Source organism: Arachis hypogaea, chromosome 16, assembly GCF_003086295.3.
Source record: "Arachis hypogaea cultivar Tifrunner chromosome 16, arahy.Tifrunner.gnm2.J5K5, whole genome shotgun sequence".
Lineage (NCBI taxonomy): Eukaryota > Viridiplantae > Streptophyta > Magnoliopsida > Fabales > Fabaceae > Arachis > Arachis hypogaea.
In genome coordinates, this window is record NC_092051.1 from 53914031 (window position 1) to 53935135 (window position 21105).

Consider the following 21105-nt stretch of genomic DNA (forward strand, 5'->3'; position numbering starts at 1 on the left):
CGATGAGGAATGAAGGATGAGCCAACGTTAGTGACACTCAACATTGTCACTAACGTTGGGATGGCTAAAGATCGCTACGTTAGAGGCCACGTTAACCTAGTTAACGTGGACTCTAACGTGAGACCCAGGGGCACACTGGAACGTTAGTGACAATGTTGAGTGTCACTAACGTTCTCGAAGGTTGGCAAGGACCACGTTAGAACCCACGTTAACCTAGTTAACGTGGGCTTTAACGTGAAACAAGAAGAGGCACACTGGAACGTTAGTGACAATATTGAGTGTCACTAACTTTCTCGAAGGATTAACAAGGCAACGTTAAAAGCCACGTTAACCTAGTTAACGTGGGTTTTAACGTAAGGCAAAGGGGTGCATTGGAACGTTAGTGACAATGTTAAGTGTCACTAACGTTCTCGAACTTATATTCTCACTAAATATTAACACCCCTAATGTCCTGAGCTGAAGTCTCTGCCCACTTAGCACTTTCTCTCTGCAAGTAAAGCCAAGCCCAAATGAAGAAAAGAACTGCTTCAAACTCAAGATCCAAAGGCCCAAGACTTGAAGAGTAAACTAGAAGCTGAGAAGAGTAGTATATATAGGAGTAGCTTTGAATTGTAAAGAGTTCTGGAAGCTGGGGAAAAAGGGAACTACTCTCTGTATTTTACTTTCTTTGCAATTTCTAGTTTTATGATGTATTCTCCATCTTTGTTTTCATTTTCAAGAGCTATGAACAACCAAACCGCTTTCATTGGGTTAGGGAGCTCTGTTGTAATTTGATGGATCAATACTAATTTTCATTATTCTTCTTCTATCTTTCCTCTTGATTTTACTTGAAAGCTTTCGATCTTCATCCCATTTAGTAGTTATCTTGGAAGAGAAGCTATTCAAACCTAGATCTCTTTTGAACCTTGAAAGAGGAATGAAGAGATCAAGCTAGAAATGCTTTCTCATGCTGGACCAAATTGGGTTTGGATGGGTATGTGACTATAACCCTCTCAATACTTGGTTTGGGAAATGCATGTGGTATAATCAGTGACCATACTTCATCTCTTCTCATGAGCAATTGACCAAGGAATTGGCTATTGATTAAGATTTGAGAGATTGAATTGCAAGAAATTGTAATTCAATCACTTAAGATTGCCAAGGAGATCAATGAGTGCATTGATTGAGGAAGAGATGAAAATGAACTTGATCCGGAGAATTGCAACATCTCCGAAGCCCAATGAACTCCCCATCTCTGATCTTACCCATTCTCTTTAATTTCTGTCATTTACTTTTATGAGCAAATCCCCCATTCCCATTTACAATTCTGCAATTTATTTCCAGTCATTTACTTCTAGTACTTTAATTCTAGCATTTACTTTTCTGTTATTTACATTCCCGCCATTTTAATTTCTGCAGCTCTCAACCCAAATTCTGGATTCGCTCAACTAGAACATTCTTCTAATTAAAGTTGCTTGATCAATCATTCCCTGTGGGATTCGACCTCACTCTATTGTGAGTTTTTACTTGACGACAACTTCGGTACACTTGCCGAAGGGAGATTTGTTGAGAGACAAGTTTTCCGTGCATCACTCTCTCTTTGGATTTTCTTCTGTATTGCTTGGGAGAGTACTAGGAGGAGTTTCAGCGACTCTTTTACTCAGTTGGCCCACTTATGCCTCCAAATTTCTAATGGAGGACCTTGTTTCATTCATGAAACTTAAAGTGGCCTTAGATAGATCAGAGACTATATTTGCTAAGCTAGACGGATTCTGCTCAGAACTCTCTGTCTTTTGCTGAGTGGATGATGGAAAAGGCTTGCTATTGCTAAACCTGTTTCTTCCATCATTATTAAAGCCTTGTTGAGACTTTGGTTGATCCTTCCATGAGAAATTTGGGTGATTTCTCTATGAGGGATTATAGGTGTTTCCATAGGGTTCACCCATGTAATTTACCTCTGCTATTGCAGGGTTCTCAGGATCATAAGCTTCTTCTTCAGAAGAGGCCTCTTTAGTACTGTTGGATGATTCTTTCAATCCATCTAGACTCTGAGAAATCATATTGACTTGCTGAGTCAATATTTTATTCTGAGCCAATATGGCATTCAGAGTATCAATTTCAAGAACTCCCTTCTTCATAGGCGTCTCATTACTCACAGGATTCCTTTCAGAAGTATACATGAACTGGTTATTTGCAACCATATCAATGAGTTCTTGAGCTTCTGCAGGCGTTTTCTTTAGGTGAATGGATCCACCTGCAGAATGGTCCAGTGACATCTTTGATAGCTCAGACAGACCATCATAGAATATATCCAGGATGGTCCATTCTGAAAGCATGTCAGAAGGACACTTTTTGGTCAGTTCCTTGTATCTCTCCCAAGCTTCATAAAGGGATTCACCTTCTTTCTGTTTGAAGGTTTAAACATCCACTCTAAGCTTACTAAGCTTTTGAGGAGGAAAGAACTTAGCTAAGAAAGCCGTGACCAGCTTATCCCAAGAGTTCAGGCTATCCTTAGGTTGAGAGTCCAACCATATTCTAGCTCTGTCTCTTACAGCAAATGGGAAAAGCATAAGCCTGTAGACCTCAGGATCAACCCCATTGGTCTTAACAGTATCACAGATCTGCAAGAATTCAGTTAAGAACTGAAAAGGATCTTCGGATGGAAGTCCATGAAACTTGCAGTTTTGTTGCATCAGAGAAACTAATTGAGGTTTAAGCTCAAAGTTGTTTGCTCCAATGGCAGGAATTGAGATGCTTCTTCCGTGTAAATTGGAATTTGGTGTAGTAAAGTCACCAAGCATCTTCCTTGCATTGTTATTATTTTCGGCCATGTCTCCTTCCTTTTCGAAAATTTCTGTCAGATTTTCTCCAGAGAGTTGTGCTTTAGCTTCCCTTAGCTTCCTCTTCAGAATCCTTTTAGGTTCAGGATCAGCCTCAACAAGAATGTTTTTATCCTTGTCCCTGCTCATATGAAAAAGAAGAAAACAGAAAAGAAAATATGGAATCCTCTATGTCACAGTATAGAGATTCCTTATGCAAGTATAAGAAGAGAAGAATGTAAGAAGGAGAATAGGTAAAATTCGAACACAGAGATGAAGATGGGGTTCAAATTTTGGGTAGAAGAGAAGTGTTAGTAGATGAATAAATAAATAGAAGGAGATGAGAGAAACGAAATTTTGAAAATTAATTAAAATAAAAATAAAATTTAAAGTTAAATTTCGAAAATAAAAATTGAAATCAAATTAAATTAAAATTAAAACAATTAGGTAATTAAAAGAATTTTGAAAAAGAGGGAGGAGATTTTCGAAAATTGAAGAGAGGAAATTAGTTAGGTAGTTTTGAAAAATATAAGAATCAAACAAAAAGATAAGATTAATTGAAAAAGATTTGAAAATCAATTTTGAAAAGATAGGAAGTTAGAAAAGAGGTTAGAAGAGATTTTGAGATTGATTTTGAAAAAGATGTGATTGAAATTTATTTTGAAAATGATTTGAAAAAGAAATTTAAAAAAGATTTGATTTTGAAAATTAAAGTTGATTACTTGACTAACAAGAAACAAAAAGAAATGATTTTAAATTTTAAAGATTGAACCTTTCTTAATAGGCAAGTAACAAACTTAAAATTTTTTTTGAATCAATCACATTAATTGTTAGTATTAAATTTGAAAATATGAAATAGAAATAAAAAAGATTTTTGAAAATCAATTTTAAATTTTCGAAAATTATGAAATAAAAATGATAAAGATTTTGATTTTTTTTGAAAAAGATTTGAAAAAGATAGAGATTTTAAAATGAAAATTTGATTTGACTCATAAGAAACAACTAATTTTGAAAAATTTTTGAAAAAGTCAACCCATATTTTTGAAATTTTATGATAGAATAAGGGAAAGATATTTTTTTGATTTTTTTAATTTTTAACGATGAAAGAGAAAAACATCAAAAAGACTCAATGCATGAAAATTTTGGATCAAAACATGTGATGCATGCAAGAACACTATGAATGTCAAGATGAACACCAAGAACACTTTGAATGTTAAGATTAACACCAAGAACTTATTTTTGAAAAGTTTTCAAGAAAAGAAAACATGCAAGACACCAACTTAAAAATTTTTATTCTTTAGGCATTAATGGTTCAAGAATGCATATGAAAAACAAGAAAAGACACAAAACAAGAAAATATGAAGATTAAACAAGAAGACTGGCCAAGAACAACTTGAAGATCATGAAGAATGCAATGCATGAAATTTTCGAAAAATAATTTTTTTTTTAGAAAATTAAAAAGATGCAATTTACACCAAACTTAAAACTTGACTCTAGAATCAAACAAGAAACATCAAATTATTTTTGATTTTATGATTTTGTTAATTTTTTTGGTTTTTTCGAAAATTATTTTGGGAAAAACGAAAAAGAAGAAATAGTTTTTTTTTTTGAAAAGTTTTCGAAAATAAAAAGAATAAAAATAAAGACTTAAAATTAAAATAAAATTACCTAATCTGAGCAACAAGATGAACCGTCAGTTGTCCAAACTCGAACAATCCCCAGCAACGGCGCCGAAAATATGGTGCAAAAAATTGTGATCATCAATGGCGCCAACAACTTGGTACGCACAATTGTAATCTCAACTCTTTATCACAACTTCGCACAACTAACCAGTAGGTGCACTGGGTCGTCCAAGTAATAAACCTTACGTGAGTAAGGGTCGATCCCATGGAGATTGTCGGCCTGAAGCAAGCTAAGGTCACCTTGTAAATCTCTGTCAGGCGGATTCAAAAGGTTATAGAGTTTTAATAATTAAAAGATAAATAAAACATAAACTACGATAGAGATACTTATGTAATTCATTGGTGAGAATTTCAGATAAGCGTATAAAGATGCTTTCGTTTCTCTGAACCTCTACTTTCCTGCTGTCTTCATCCAATCATTCCTACTCCTTTCCATGGCAAGCTTTATGTAGGGCATCACCGTTGTCAATGACTATATCCCATCCTCTCTGTGAAAATGGTCCAATGCGCTGTCACTGCATGGCTAATCATCTGTCGGTTCTCGATCATACTGGAATAGAATTTACTATCCTTTTGCGTCTGTCACTACGCCCAGCACTCACGAGTTTAAAGCTCGTCACAGCCATCCCTTCCCAGATCCTACTCGGAATACCACAGACAAGGTTTAGACTTTCCAGATCTCAAGAATGGCCGTCCATGGGTTCTAACTTATACCACGAAGATTCTAATATCTCGGACTCAGTCCTCTGTATTAGATATCTAAGAGATACTCATTCTAGCTTGTTTGCATGTAGAACAGAAGTGTTTGTCAGGTACGCGTTCATGGGTGAGAATGATGATGAGCGTCACATAATCATCATATTCATGTTCTTGGGTGCGAATGGATATCTTAGAGAAGGAATAAGCTTGAATTGAATAGAGAAACAGTAGTACTTTGTATTAATTCATGAGGAACAGCAGAGTTCCACATCTTAATCTATAGAGTGTAGAAATTCTACCGTGGAAAATACATAAGTGATTAGGTCCAGGCATGGCCGAATGGCCAGCCCCATGATCTCAGAACTAAACGTCCAAAGATATCCAAAGATAGATCTGAAGATGTAAATACAATAGTAAAAAGTCCTATTTATACTAAACTAGTTACTAGGGTTTACAGAAATAGGTAAATGATGCAAAAATCTACTTCTGGGGCCCACTTGGTGTGTGCTTGGGCTGAGCATTGAGCTTTACACGTGTGGAGGCTTCTCATGGAGTTGAATGCCAGTTTGTAACCTGTTTCTGGCGTTTAACTCCACTTTGCAACCTGTTTCTGGCGTTTAACTCCAGAATGCAGCATGGAACTGGCGTTAAACGCCAGTTTGCATCATCTAAACTGGGGCAAAGTATGGACTATTATATATTGCTGAAAATTCCTTGATGTCTACTTTCCAACGCAATTGAGAGCGCACCATTTGGAGTTCTGTAGCTCCAGAATATTCACTTTGAGTGTAGGGAGGTCAGAATCCAACAGCATCTGCAGTCATTCTTCAACCTCTGAATCTGATTTTTGCTCAAGTCCCTCAATTTCATCCAGAAAATACCTGAAATCACAGAAAAATACACAAACTCATAGTAAATTCCAGAAATGTGAATTTTAATTAAAAACTAATAAAAATATACTAAAAGCTAACTAAATTATAGTGAAAACTATGTAAAAACAATGCCAAAAAGCGTATAAATTATCCGCTCATCAGCTTGTGAGAGTGTTTATCATTTGATTTTGGGAGAGTTGGGAACATTGGATAGAGATAAAAGTGTATTTTTGTATTTATCTTGAGAATCTTGGGAATTGGGTACATACTCATGTATTAATCATGTGTAAACCATATGCAATGATGTTTTTGTATATATTTCAGTTTGAAAAAAAAATTAATGAAAAAAATAATAAAAAAATAACAATAGAAATAGAAAAAGAAAGAAAAAGAATTGTAATAAAATAGGGACAAAAATGCCCCAAAGTCAAGGTACAATAAAAATAAATGCATATGAGTTGTGAAAAAAAAAAGAGAATGCATGAGTGTGTGAAAAAGTGAAGAATGGATAGCTAGGTTTGTTTAGAATTGTTTAGGTTGTCATAGGTTAGGTGGGAAGTTGAAGTTAATCAAAGATTCGAATTTCAAGTTCACTTGACCATATGCATCCTACCTTGACCCTAGCCCCATTACAACCTATGGGAAAGTCCTCATGATATTTGTATGCATGCATGAAATAATTGTTGATTGTTAGATGAAAAACAAATCTTGGAAAGCATGATTAGGGGAGAATTGAGTGAATCAACCCCATACACTTGAGTGCATAGAGCGGATACACATCCGGCGAGGGTTCAATCGCTCAATTACATGTTTCCACCAATGAACATCTTTTCTTGCAAGTTTCTAAAATCTTTCAATAATTCAATTCAATTGTGGTTTGCTTTGATTGCTATTGCCTCAGCACTTGTGCTTGTATGTATATTCTTGGAGATTGATTTATTTTGACTGAGCCATTGCATTCATGTAAATAGGTTGCATATAGATAGATTGCATTTAGTTAGTTTGCATTGAATAAATGTTGATACCCCTTTGCTTCTTTCTTGATTTTAGCATGAGGACATGCTTAGTTAAAGTGTGGGGAGATTTGATAAACTCCGATTTTGTGGTTTATCTTGTGCTTAATTTGGGGGATTTTATCACCTTTTACCACATTTATTCAATGAAATAGCATGGTTTTGTAATTCTCCCTTGAATTGTGCTTAAGTGTAAAAACATGATTTTTAGGCCCTAAAATTGGTGATTTTAATTCACTTTAATTCCATTCAATGCCTTGATATGTTTGTTGAGTAATTTGAGGTTCATAAGGCAAGTATTGGATGGAAGAAGTGAGGTGAAAAGCATGTAAAGTGGGAGAACTCATGAAGAAATGAAGGAACCGTAAAGCTGTCAAGTCCGACCTCTTCGCACTCAATCGACCATAACTTGAGCTATAAAAGTCCAAATGAGGCGGTTCTAGTTGTGTTGGAAAGCTAACATCTGGGGCTTCGAAATAATATAAAATTTCTTATATGTTACTTCGCGTTCATGGGCGCACACGCGCCATGTACGCGTGCGCGCCGATGCTGCCCGTGGCCCACTAAAGTGAAATCGCCCCCAGCGATTTCTGAAGCACTTTGGGCCCAGCCCAACTCATTTCTAATGCTATTTCATGCAAGATTCAAGCTTGGGCAAAGGGGGAGTAATTGTTTGTAGCATTAGCATCATGTAGGTTAGTTTCTAGAGAGAGAAGCTCCCTCTTCTCTCTAGAATTAGGTTAGGTTAATTTCCAGCTTAGATCTAGGTTTAATTACATGTTTTCATCTTGTTTCTTTTATGATTTCTTACTTCTACTCTTTCATTCTCATGATTTGTAATGTTAATTTCTCTTTTATGTTCATGGATGCTCTTGTTGGATTCGATTTTCTTTTAATTCGATTTAATGTTTGATGTTTCTTTATTGTTGAATTGAGTTGTTGATCTTGTTTCCTTGCAATTTGTAGTTGGTAGATTTTACTATTCTTGCACATTTTACTATGCTTTTCATGTATGCCTTCCAAGTGTTTGACAAAATGCTTGGAAGGATGTTAGAGTAGATTTTGAGCATTCTTGGCTTGGAAAGAGTAATTAGGTGATCTTGAGTCATGAAAACCCAACTTATGTTGGTGATCTAGAGTTGTTAGCTAATATTGTTTTCATTGACGCTAATCTTTTGCTAATTTAATAAGTAAGTTGATTGGGACTTTTGGATTGAGATTAGCTAGTCTTATTAGACTTTCTCTCATGGAAGATAATATGATACCTTCTTCCAATGTTGGAGATGATGTAATAAGATAAATTCTTGTTTATATTTGTGACATGATTAATTAGTCTTGTTTGACATTCCCCCTATGTGAAGATGACATGATACCTTCTTCCGTTTGTTAGGGTTGACTAAATAAGGCAAATTAATCTATGCATGACTAGGATAGAAAGCCTATGATCTCAACTCTTGCCATGAATGTCTCTCTCTTTATTATTTGCTTTCTCTTATTTACTTGTCCTCTTTAATTACTTGCTTAATTTACTTTTCTTGTCATTTATTTTAGTGCCCCTCTTATCAGTAAAAAACCCCCTTACCCCTTCATAGCCAATAAGCATACACTTCATTGCACTTCCTTGTGAGACGACCCGGAGTCTAAATACTTCGGTTAATTCTTATTTGGGGTTTGTTCTTTGTGACAACCATAAATTTAATTTGATTGCGAGAATTGTTTGTTGGTGTGGAGCTATACTTGCAACGTAAATATTTCGTGGAATTCCTTACCGACAATAATTCTTATGTTAGCCCTCAGCGATTTCTGGGCCCCTTTTAGGCCCGGATCCAAGCCCAGAAACACAGAATAGAGGCTGGAGAAAAAGGGAATCAAGGGAATGATTCATCAGTCATTCAAGATACACAATTTTAGGTTTTAGACGTAGCTTTCTAGAGAGAGAGGTGACACAAGAAATGTTGTCGGTAAGGAATTTCACAAAATATTTACGTTGCAAGTATAGCCCCAAACCAACAAACAATTCTCACATCAAATTAAGATATTGGTTTTGTCACAAAGAACAAACCCCAAATAAGAATTAACCGAATTATTTAGACTCCGGGTCGTCTCCCTAGGATTACAATGAAATGGTCAATTATTGGCTATAAAGGGGTGATGAGCGGATAATTTATACGCTTTTTGACATTGTTTTTAGTATGTTTTTAATATATTTTAGTTAGTTTTTATTATATTTTTATTAGTTTTTATTTAAAATTTACTTTTCTAGACTTTACTATGAGTTTGTGTATTTTTCTGTGATTTCAAGTATTTTCTGGCTGAAATTGAGGGACCTGAGCAAAAATCTGATTCAGAGGCTGAAAAAGGACTGCAGATGCTGTTGGATTCTGACCTCCCTGCACTCGAAGTGGATTTTTTGGAGCAACAGAAGCCTAATTGGCGCGCTCTCAATTGTGTTGGAAAGTAGACATCCTGGGCTTTCCAGAAATATATAATAGTCCATACTTTGCCTAAGATTTGATGGCCCAAACCGGTGTTCCAAGTCAGCATAGAAATTCTGGCGTCAAAACGCCAGAACTGGCATAAAAGCTGGAGTTAAACGCCCAAACTGGCACAAAAGCTGGTGTTTAACTCCAAGAAAAGTCTCTACACATGGAAGCTTCAATGGTCAGCCCAAGCACACACCAAGTGGGCCCGAAAAAAGATTTCTGCATTAATTACCTATTTCTGTAAACCCTAGGTTACTAGTTCTCTATAAATAGGACCTTTTGCTATTGTATTTTGATACTTTGATACACTTGATCACGTTTTGGGAGGCTGGCCTCACGGTCATGCCTGAACCTTGTTCTTATATATTTTCAACGGTGGAGTTTCTACACACCATAGATTAAGGTGTGGAGCTCTGCTGTTCTTCATGAATTAATGCAAAGTACTACTGTTTTTCTATTCAATTCACGCCTACTTCTTCTCTAAGATATTCATCCGTTCTTCAACTTGATGAATGTGATGATCCGTGACACTCATCATCATTCTCACCTATGAACATGTGCCTGACAACCACCTCTGTTCTACTAGCAATGGCTTGAATGCGTATCTCTTGGGTTTCTAATCTATGATCGGAACCTTCGTGGTATAGGCTAGAATTATTGGCGGTCATTCTTGAGATCCGGAAAGTCTAAACCTTGTCTGTGGTATTTTGAGTAGGATCTGGGAAGGGATGACTGTGACGAGCTTCAAACTCACGATTTTTGGGCGTGTGACAGATGCAAAAGGATCAATGGATCCTATTCCAACATGATCGAGAACCGACAGATGATTAGCCGTGCGGTGATAGCGCATTTGGAACATTTTCACTGAGAGGACGGGAAGTAGCCATTGACAACGGTGATGCCCAAATGTTCCAAATGGCTACTTTGGAACATTTTTGGGCTTTCCTACTGTCTTCTTCTTCATGCACGCAAGGCTCCTTCCATGGTAAGCTTTATGTTGGGCATCACCGTTGTCAATGGCTACTTCCCACCCTCTCAGTGAAAATGTTCCAAATGCGCTGTCACCGCACGGCTAATCATCTGTCGGTTCTCGATTATGTCAGAATAGGATCCATTGATCCTTTTGCGTCTGTCACTACGCCCAACACTCGCGAGTTTGAAGCTCGTCACAGTCATCCCTTCCCAGATCTTACTCAGAATACCACAGACAAGGTTTAGACTTTTCGGATCTCAAGAATGACTGCCAATAATTCTAGCCTATACCACGAAGGTTCCAATCTTAGATTAGAAACCCAAGAGATACACATTCAAGCTTGATAGCATGTAGAACGGAAGTGGTTGTCAGGCACGCGTTCATAGGTGAGAATGATGATGAGTATTACAGATCATCACATTCATCAGGTTGAAGTGCGAATGAATATCTTAGAATAGAGGCAAGCATGATAGAATGGAAAACAGTAGTAATTGCATTAATTCATCGAAACATAGCAGAGCTCCTCACCCCCAACCATGGGGTTTAGAGACTCATGCCGTAGAGAATACAATATGAAATGTGTAAAATGTCATGAGGTAGAAGATGAATTAGTAAAAGTAGTTTTTATAGTAAACTAGTGACCTAGGGTTACAGAAAATGAGTAAGCTAGTGTGTTTAGTGTAAAAATCCACTTCTGGGGCCTACTTGCTGTGTGCTTGGGCTGAGCATTGAAGCTTTCATGTGTAGAGACTTTTCTTGGAGTTAAACGTCAGCTTTTGTGCCAGTTTGGGCGTTTAACTCCAGCTTTTATGCCAGTTCTGGCGTTAAACGCCAGAATTCTTAAGCTGACTTGGAACACCAGTTTGGGCCATCAAATCTTAGGCAAAGTATGAACTATTATATATTGCTGGAAAGTCCAGGATGTCTACTTTCCAACGCAATTAAGAGCGTGCCAATTGGGCTTCTGTAGCTCCAGAAAATCCACTTCGAGTGCAGGGAGGTCAGAATCCAACAGCATCTGCAGTCCTTTTTCAGCCTCTGAATCAGATTTTTGCTCAGGTCCCTCAATTTCAGCCAGAAAATACCTGAAATCACAGAAAAATATGCAAACTCATAGTAAAGTCCAGAAAAGTGAATTTTAAATAAAAACTAACAAAAATATAACAAAAACTAACTAAAATATACTAAAAACATACTAAAAATAGTGCCAAAAAAGCGTATAAATTATCCGCTCATCTCAACACCAAACTTAAATTGTTCCTTGTCCCCAAGGAACTGAAAATCAAATAGGATAAAAAGAAGAGAATATACAATGAATTTCAAAAACATCTATGAAGATCAGTATTAGATGAGCAGAGCTTTTAGCTTTTTGCTTATGAACAGTTTTGGCATCTCACTTTATCCTTTGAAGTTCAGAATGATTGGCTTCTATAGGAACTCAGAATCCTGATAGTGTTATTGATTCTCCTAGTTAAGTATGTTGATTCTTGAAAATAGCTACTTTATGAGTCTTGGCCGTGACCCTAAGCATTTTGTTTTCCAATATTACCACCAGATACATAAATGCCACAGACACATAACTGGGTGAACCTTTTCAGATTGTGACTCAGCTTTGCTAGAGTCCCCAATTAGAGGTGTCCAGAGCTCTTAAGCACACTCTTTTTGCTTTGGACCACGACTTTAACCGCTCAGTCTCCAGTTTTCACTTGACACCTTCACGCCACAAGCACATGGTTAGGGACAGCTTGGTTTAGCCGCTTAGGCCAGGATTTTATTCCTGAGGGCCCTCCTATCCACTGATGCTCAAAGCCTTGGATCCTTTTTATTACCCTTGCCTTTTGGTTTAAAGGGCTATTGGCTTCTTCTGCTTGATTTTTCTTTCTTTTTCTTTTTTTTTCACTGCTTTTTCTTGCTTCAAGAATCAATTTTTTGATTTTTCAGATTATCAATAACACTTCTCCTTTTCTATCATTCTTTCAAGATCCAACAATTTTAACATTCATAAAGAACAAATTCAAACATATGCACTGTTCAAGCATTCATTCAGAAAACAAGAGTATTGCCACCACATCAAAATAATTAAACTATTTTAAAATTTGAAATTCATGTACTTCTTTTTCTTTTTCAATTAGAAACACTTTTTATTTAAGAAAGGTGATGGATTCATAGGACATTCATAGCTTTAAGACATAAACTTTAAATTTTATTAATCATGGAATGACAATAAGACTCAAAAATAAATATAAGAGCAAACTAATAATAATAGAAGACAGAAAAGTAAAAAAATAGAAAAGTAAATGACTCTTAAAATAGACTTTTAATAATAAAGGTTATCACAGAGTTAAGACTCAACAACCTTGATCTTGAGAAGTGGATGCTCCCTTAATCTGTGGGGTGCTTGGTCCTTCAAGGAAGAGCTTCTGGTGCTTCAGCTCCTGTAGCTCACGCCCCTGCTTCTCCTGTTCCTTCAGCAGTTTGCAGAGCATGCAGTTTTGATTCTACTGTTCTTCCTTAAGTTGTTCCATAGCTTCTTACAGCTTGGTAACAGATGCTTCTAGACGGGTCCAGTAGTCAATTTTAGGAATTTCTGGGAGGAACTCCTGCGCCCTCCTTTTTATGGAGTTGTCTTGCACTTGTCCTTCCATTGACTTCTTGGTGATTGGGTGTTCGATTGGGATGAATTCATCTACTCCTATCCTCACCCCAGCATCTTTACATAGCAGAAAAATTAAGCTTGGGTAGGCCAGTTATGGCTTCAGTAGAGTTCTTGTTTGCAATTGTGTAAATCTCACAAGAAATCAGATGATGAATCTGCACTTCCTTTCCAAGCATAATACAATGAATCATTACCGCTCTTTTGATAGTGACCTCAGAGTGGTTGCTATTGGGCAATATAGAACGCCCAATGAAGTCCAACCAGCCTCTTACAACTGGTTTGAGATCTCCCCTCTTGAGTTGGTTTGGGACGCCTTTTGAATTGGTTATCCACTTAGTTTCAGGGAGGCATATGTTCTCTAGAACTTGATCCAACCCCTTATCTACTCTCACCTTTCTCCTATTAAAGGAATCTAGATCATCTTGTAGTTGAGGCAATTTGAAGACCTCTCTTATTTTGTCCAGATAGAAGTAAATAAGCCTCCCTCTGACCATGGTTCGGTAGGTATGAAAGGCGGTTCCAGTTATTCTCTACTTATTTGTTAGCCACAAATTTGAGTAGAATTCCTGAACCATGTTTCTTCCAACCTTTGTTTCAGGATTAGCTAGAATTTCCCATCCTCTGTTTTGAATTTGCTCTTAGATCTTCGGATGTTCATCTTCTTTCAGATTGAATTTAACTTCTGGGATCACTGACCTCAGACCCATTATTTTGTGGTAATGGTCTGCATGTTCTTTGGTTAGGAACCTCTCTTAAATCCAAAGACCCTTTGGAGTATTCTCTTTTTTGCCTCTTGATTTGGTTCGTTTTCCCTTAGGTTCCATGATCTTGATGAGTCTTAGCTCAGTGATCACGGAAAAACACACCAAACTTAGAGTTTTGCTTGCCCTCAAGCAAAAGAAAGGAAAGGGGAGAGAGATGAGAAGAGGCAAATTCGAATGGTGGAGAGGAGGGGATGGCCGAATGTGTATTTATAAGAGGAGGGGAGGGATTTAAAAAATATTGAAAGAGATATGCCATAGAGATATGATTAGTGGAAGAAAATAAAATCATGATATGAAAAAGATGAGATTTTCAATTGAAAAAGATATAAAGAGGTTAAATCTGATAATTTGGTTATGTATCTAAGAAATAACAGATGATATGATGGGTTTGAAAAGATTTGAAAAGAAATTGAAAAGATACTTTAGTTTTTGAAGAAGACTTAGGAAGGATTTGAAAGAAGACTTGTGAATAATGAAAGTTAGAAACATGTTTATGCAGAAAATTATGAGTTAAAACATGAAAATTTGAAAAAAATTTGAATTTGGAAACAAAATCTCCTCCCCCTGCCTTTCTGGCATTAAACGCCCAGAACGGTATCCGTTCTGGCATTTAACGCCCAATTGTTGGCCATTATGGGCGTTTAACGCCCAGCCAGGTACCCTGGTTGGCGTTAAACGCCAGAAACCCCTTTATCACTGGGCATTTTGCTGAATGCCCAGGATGTTGCAATTCTGGCATTAAACGCCCAGAATGGTACCAATTCTGGCATTTAACGCCCAAAATGGTACCTTTAGTGGCGTTAAACGCCCAGAATGGTACCCATTTTGGCGTTTAACGCCCAAAATGCCCTTTACTGGCATTTTCTTGTCAGTAAGCTCCTTTTCTCTGCATTTTGCACTGAATCCTTCTGTAACTCTGTGAATTCCTTCAATTTTGATGATTAACCTTTGAAGAAAATGTATATCAAATTTCTACAAGTATTATTTAAAACAAATAACCTGCTAATGGCTGGGTTGGCTCCCAGCAAGCGCTTCTTTATTGTCTTTAGCTGGACCTTTACTGAGCTTCATTCAAGCCTCAGTTTTGAGCATTCTTGCTCAAAATTGCTTTCAAGATAATATTTGATTCTCTGTCCATTAACAATGAACTTTTTGTCAGAATCAATATTTTGAAGCTCAACAAATCCATATGGTGACACTCCTGTAATCATATATGGTCCCTTCCACTGGGATTTTAATTTCGCAGGGAATAATCTGAGCCTAGAGTTGAACAGCTGAACTTTTTGTCCTGGCTCAAAGACTCTGGATGACAATTTCTTGTCATGCCACTTTTTTGCTTTTTCCTTGTAAATTTTTGCATTTTCAAAAGCATTGAGTCTGAACTCCACTAGCTCATTTAGCTGGAGCAATCTTTTCTCACCAGCTAACTTAGCATCCAGGTTTAGGAATCTGGTTGCCCAGTAGGCTCTATGTTCCAGTTCCACGAGCAAATGACAGGCCTTGCCATACACAAGCTGGTATAGAGAGGTTCCTATAGGAGTCTTGAATGCTATTCTGTATGCCCACAAAGCATCATCCAAGCTTTTTGCCCAATCCTTTCTACAGGCAATTACAGTCCGTTCCAGGATTCTTTTTAGCTCTCTATTAGAGACTTCAGCCTACCCGTTTGTCTGTGGATGATACAGAGTTGCTACTTTGTGGCTAATTCCATATCGGACCATAGCAGAGTAAAGCTGTTTATTGCAGAAATGGGTGCCCCCATCACTGATTAGTACTCTAGGAACACCAAATTTGCTGAAAATATGTTTCTGAAGGAACTTCAACACAGTCTTGTTATCATTAGTGGGTATGGCAATTGCCTCCACCCATTTAGATACGTAGTCTACTGCTACCAGAATGTAAGTGTTTGAGTATGATGGTGGGAAAGGACCCATGAAGTCAATACCCCATACATCAAACAACTCAATCTTTAAGATCCCTTGTTGAGGCATGGCGTAACCATGAGGTAAGTTGCCAGCTCTTTGGCAACTGTCACAATTACGCACAAACTCTCGGGCATCTCTATAGAGAGTAGGTCAGTAGAAGCCACATTGGAGGACTTTAGTGGCTGTGCGCTCACTTCCGAAATGTCCTCCATACTGTGATCCATGGCAATGCCACAGGATCTTCTGTGCCTCCTCTCTAGGGATGCATCTGCGGATCATTCCGTCTGCACATCTCTTAAAGAGATATGGTTCATCCCACAAGTAGTACTTTGCATCAGAAATTAGTTTTTTCTTTTGCACCCTGCTGTACTCCTGGGGTATGAACCTCACAGCTTTATAATTTGCAATGTCTGTAAACCATGGTGCTTCTTGAATGGCAAAGAGTTGCTCATCTGGAAAGGTCTCAGAGATCTCAGTAGAAGGGAGGGACGCCCCAGCTACTGGTTCTATCCAGGGCAAGTGATCAGCTACCTGGTTCTCTGTCCCTTTTTTGTCTCTCATTTCTATATCAAACTCTTGCAGAAGCAACACCCATCTTATGAGCCTGGATTTTGAATCCTGCTTTGTGAGTAAATATTTAAGAGCAGCATGGTCAGTGTACACAATTACTTTTGATCCTACTAAATAGGATCTAAACTTGTCAATGGCATAAACCACTACTAGCAGCTCTTTTTCTATGGTTGTGTAATTCTTCTGTGCGTCATTTAGAACACGACTGGCATAGTAAATGACGTGCAGAAGCTTGTTATGCCTTTGTCCCAACACTGCACCAATGGCATGGTCACTGGCATCACACATTAGTTCGAATGGTAATGTCCAGTCTGGTGCAGAGATGACTGGTGTTGTGACCAGCTTAGCTTTCAGGGTTTCAAACGCTTGCAGACACTCTGTGTCAAACCCAAATGGCGTGTCAGCAGCTAGCAGGTTGCTTAAAGGTTTTGCAATTTTTGAAAAATCCTTTATGAACCTCCTATAGAATCCTGCATGCCCTAGAAAGCTTCTGATTGCCTTAACATTGGTAGGTGGTGGTAATTTTTCAATCACCTCTACCTTGGCTTGATCCACCTCTATTCCCTTGCTTGAAATTTTGTGCCCAAGGACAATTCCTTCAATCACCATAAAGTGACATTTTTCCCAGTTTAAGACCAGGTTAGTCTCTTGGCACCTTTTCAGGACAAGTGCTAGATGATCAAGACAGGAGCTGAATGAGTCTTGATGCACATAAACTAGTTATGCTACGATTTAGGAAATTGCACGATCGGCAAAATTCCTTCCGGCAAGTGCACCGGTTATCGTCGTCAAGTAAAAACTCACAATAGAGTGAGGTCGAATCCCACAAGGATTGGTTGAGTGAGCAATTCGGATTAGAAGTGTGTTCTAGTTGAGCGGAATCAAGAATTGAGATGATAATTGCGGAATGTAAAATTGGCGGGAAAAGTAAATGACAAGAAAATTAAATGGCTGAATCTTAAATTGCATGAATTAAAGAGCAGAATGTAAATTGCTGAAATTAAAAGGGAATGGGGATGATTGCAAGAATTGAATTGCAGAATGTAAAGAGAAAGTGGAAATCAGAAATGGGGAATTCATTGGGTTTAGGAGATATTGAAATCTCCAAATCAAAACATGTAAATCTCTTCCTCAACCAATGCATTCATTAAATTTTGCTTGGCAATCTTATATGATTGGATCCCAATTCCTTGGCTCACCAATGCTCTCTAAAAACAAACAAATTCCCAATCCCTTGGTTTAAATGTTCATAAGAAGAGATGATGCTTGATCACTGATTATACCACACAATTTCATGAACCACAATTTGGTAGGATTACATGTCACAATATCCATCCAAACCCCAATCCAATCCACTGTGAGAAAGCTTCTCTAGCATGAATCCTCCATTCCTTTCCCAAGGCTCCGAAGGATTCCAAATATGAGTAGTCTCTTTCCCAAGACAACTACTCAATGGAATTAGATCGAGAAGCTTTCTAACAAATTTCAAGAGAAAAGATTGAAGAAGAAGATAAACTATTATTGATTCATTGAATTACAATAGAGCTCCCTAACCCAATGAAAGGGGGTTTAGTGAATCATAGCTCTGAATTCAATTACAAAGAAAAGGAAACTAGCTAAAAGTGAAAGTAAAAGTCCCCTCTAACTTAACTTCTATCCTATTTATACACTTTCTATATTGAGCTTCAGTTGTGCTTCTTGGGCTTTGAGGCCTCTCCTTGCTTTTCTTTTGCCTTGGGTTTATGATCCATAATCTTGATGAGGTTGTTGATCCAAGTCCTGTAACATTTATTGAGCCAACTTAGTGATAATCAAATAATGACACATGACTCAATAAATTGAGATTTCAAACTCATCAATCCTTCAGGCCCAATCCCATAAACCATGATATTCAATTGGGTTTCATACCAAAGTAAGTTTAAGTTAATAATTGTGCTCAAAGACTAACTTAAATCACAATATTTTTGGCCCAGAAACCCTTTTCAAGAGTGGCGTTTAAGTTGTAGTTTAAGCTTAAACTGCAACTTAAACGCCAGACACTTCCAGTGAGGCCATTTGTAGAGGCACGTTTAAGCTTTAGTTAAGGTTAAACTGAAGCTTAAACGTGGAAATGGAAGAAGGTAGCCCTGGAGAGTAATGTAGTCGAACACGTTTAACCTCCAGTTTAAGGTTAAACTGGAGGTTAAACGTGGAAAGGGAATGAGGCATCCTGGAGGTCGAACACGTTTAACCTCCAGTTTGAGGTCAAACTGGAGGTTAAACGTGGAAAGGGGTGGAGGCATACTGGAGGTCGAACACGTTTAACCTCCAGTTTGAGGTCAAACTGGAGGTTAAACGTGGAAGCTTGGAATGGTGGCCCTGGAGGTGTCGAACACGTTTAACCTCCAGTTTGGGGTCAAACTGGAGGTTAAACGTGGAGGTGGAGAGAGCAACCCTGGAGTGAAAGAAAACGTCGAACACGTTTAAGCTCCAGTTTGAGTCAAACTGGAGCTTAAACGTGGAAGCTTGGAGAGAGCAACCCTGGAGTGGAGAAACTATCGAACACGTTTAAGCTCCAGTTTGAGTCAAACTGGAGCTTAAACGTGGAATGGCCCCTGGTACTCTTCCTGGTTCTGGCGTTTAACCTCCAGTTTGAGGTCAAACTGGAGGTTAAACGTTGAACTCCTCCCTGGGTGGCATACTCATTCTGGCGTTTAACCTCCAGTTTGAGGTCAAACTGGAGGTTAAACGTGGAGTGCTCCTTAAGTGAGGCTTTTCATTCTGGCGTTTAACCTCCAGTTTGAGGTCAAACTGGAGGTTAAACTTCAATCCCAGCATTACTTATCCTTCATGATTTTGGCGTTTAAGCTCCAGTTTAGGCTTAAACTGGAACTTAAACTCCACATGTGATATTCAAGCTTCCTTTATTGATTTTGTTGCTTCCTTGCTTAGCCTCTTCTTCCCTGAAATCATCCAAACAATTGCATCAAAGTCTTGCAAAATTCCATGAGAAATCTTTCATTCATAGCATTTAAGTAATATAACTAAAACTCATGGAATTTGCATCAAAATCATATTGTTTGGGATGGTTCATTACTTTGTTCTACATTTACCATTTTTGGTCACTTTAAGCTCAAGAAAATGCATAAAACAACTAAAACTAACAGAAAAATGCTAGTGAAACTAGCCTATGATGCCTTGGCATCACAACACCAAACTTAATACTTGCTTGTCCCTAAGCAAGTCCTGAGTTATTTGAGAAGAAAGTATGAACAGAAAGTAATTACATTGGCTATATTAGCAAGCATTTGAAGTTCATCAGAAGGGTTCTATGCAGAAAGTTGCAGCATCACTTTTTCATACTTATCAGGTAGGATTATCACTTTTTCATTGCATCCATCAAAAATTGCTATGGCCTCCTGTTATTCTTATGTCTTTGGCACTTTTCTTTTGTTTTTCTTTTCTTTTTCTTGGAGCTTCTTTTGCTCCTTGTTTGCTTAGTGTCATGTGTTGCACAAGCCTTTGGCATTTTCTTTTTCTTATCAGTGCACTACACATATCCACCTTAGGCATTTTAGTTCACATTTGTTCTTGAGACATTGGTGCCCAGCACCTCTTTTTGTGACTAAATGTTTTGTGTTTAGGTTGCTCTTGATAATGGACTTTTGGTTGATAATCCCGGGTTAGTTAACCCAAGTTACCAAGTGTTGAAACACTCCTCAGAACCTATTCATCCAAGCATATCCTTAATACAAAAACACCACAGGCATTTGTCTCAGAAGTTCAAACCATTGGTGCCTAGCTTATTTTCTCAATTTTTTTTGCTTTTTGGTTGCCTTTTTCCGTGGCTTTTTCTTCTCCTTTTTCTTTCTTTTTCATGGCCAAAGACATTTATTCATCAAGATCCATAGACAATTTTTACTTCTACATAAAAAATGATAATTCTACACTCTAATTTTTGTGATGTGACTAAACAATCAAGCATGCATACCACCACTTAATTCTACTTGATTTGTCACTAATTTAGCCAAGTTACTTTTGTTCAAACTTTTCTTTTATTTTTGAAACAGAACAAGCATGGCACGCACTTGTTTAAGAAGGTGAAGTTATATCCAAACATCTAGGCATTCACTTTATTCAAAGCAATTAACAAACAGACATACTAAAACAAACTACACATTCCAAAAAGATTCAACATTTACAGTTTAAACCAGAACACGCATGCTTTTGTTTGGCCTTTTTAAAGAATTATCAAGGAATAATACCACCTTGTGAAATTCCTTGTTTTCTCTTTGTTGACAGGAAACACTTTGATTTCTCCTTCTTCTTCCTAAATGTTGCTTCATGCTTTAAGGTTCTTGTATCCTTTCCTGCAAAGAGTAATGAAGTTGCTTGCTCCTCAAGCACTTAAGTGGTTAGCTCAACTATGTGTGGGTAAGCATCGGATTCTTAAGTTGGTGTGTGAACACCAAACTTAGTCTCCCACTTACTTCTCTGTGTTCTTTGAATCCTTGAGTTATCTTGGAATGATGTTGCTACTAAGGGTTTTAAGCATTTCTGTGACTGCTTAGAATAGTTGTTCCTTTCACATAATTCAAAGGTTGTTGTGTTCAGTTGATCTTTATGGTGGAACACCAAACTTAGAGTCACACATTCCCCTTTGACTTATGGATCCATGAATTCATTGTTTG

The 21105-nt window shown here is 37.6% G+C and overlaps 1 non-coding gene across 1 annotated transcript; it reads left to right on the top strand.

Annotated features, from left to right (window-relative positions):
- Positions 1-2309: 2309 nt before the first annotated feature.
- On the top strand, positions 2310-2417 carry LOC112759868 (small nucleolar RNA R71). The gene has a single exon (XR_003180333.1). It is a non-coding gene; the product is annotated as a small nucleolar RNA R71 (small nucleolar RNA).
- The last annotated feature ends 18688 nt before the right edge of the window (positions 2418-21105 follow it).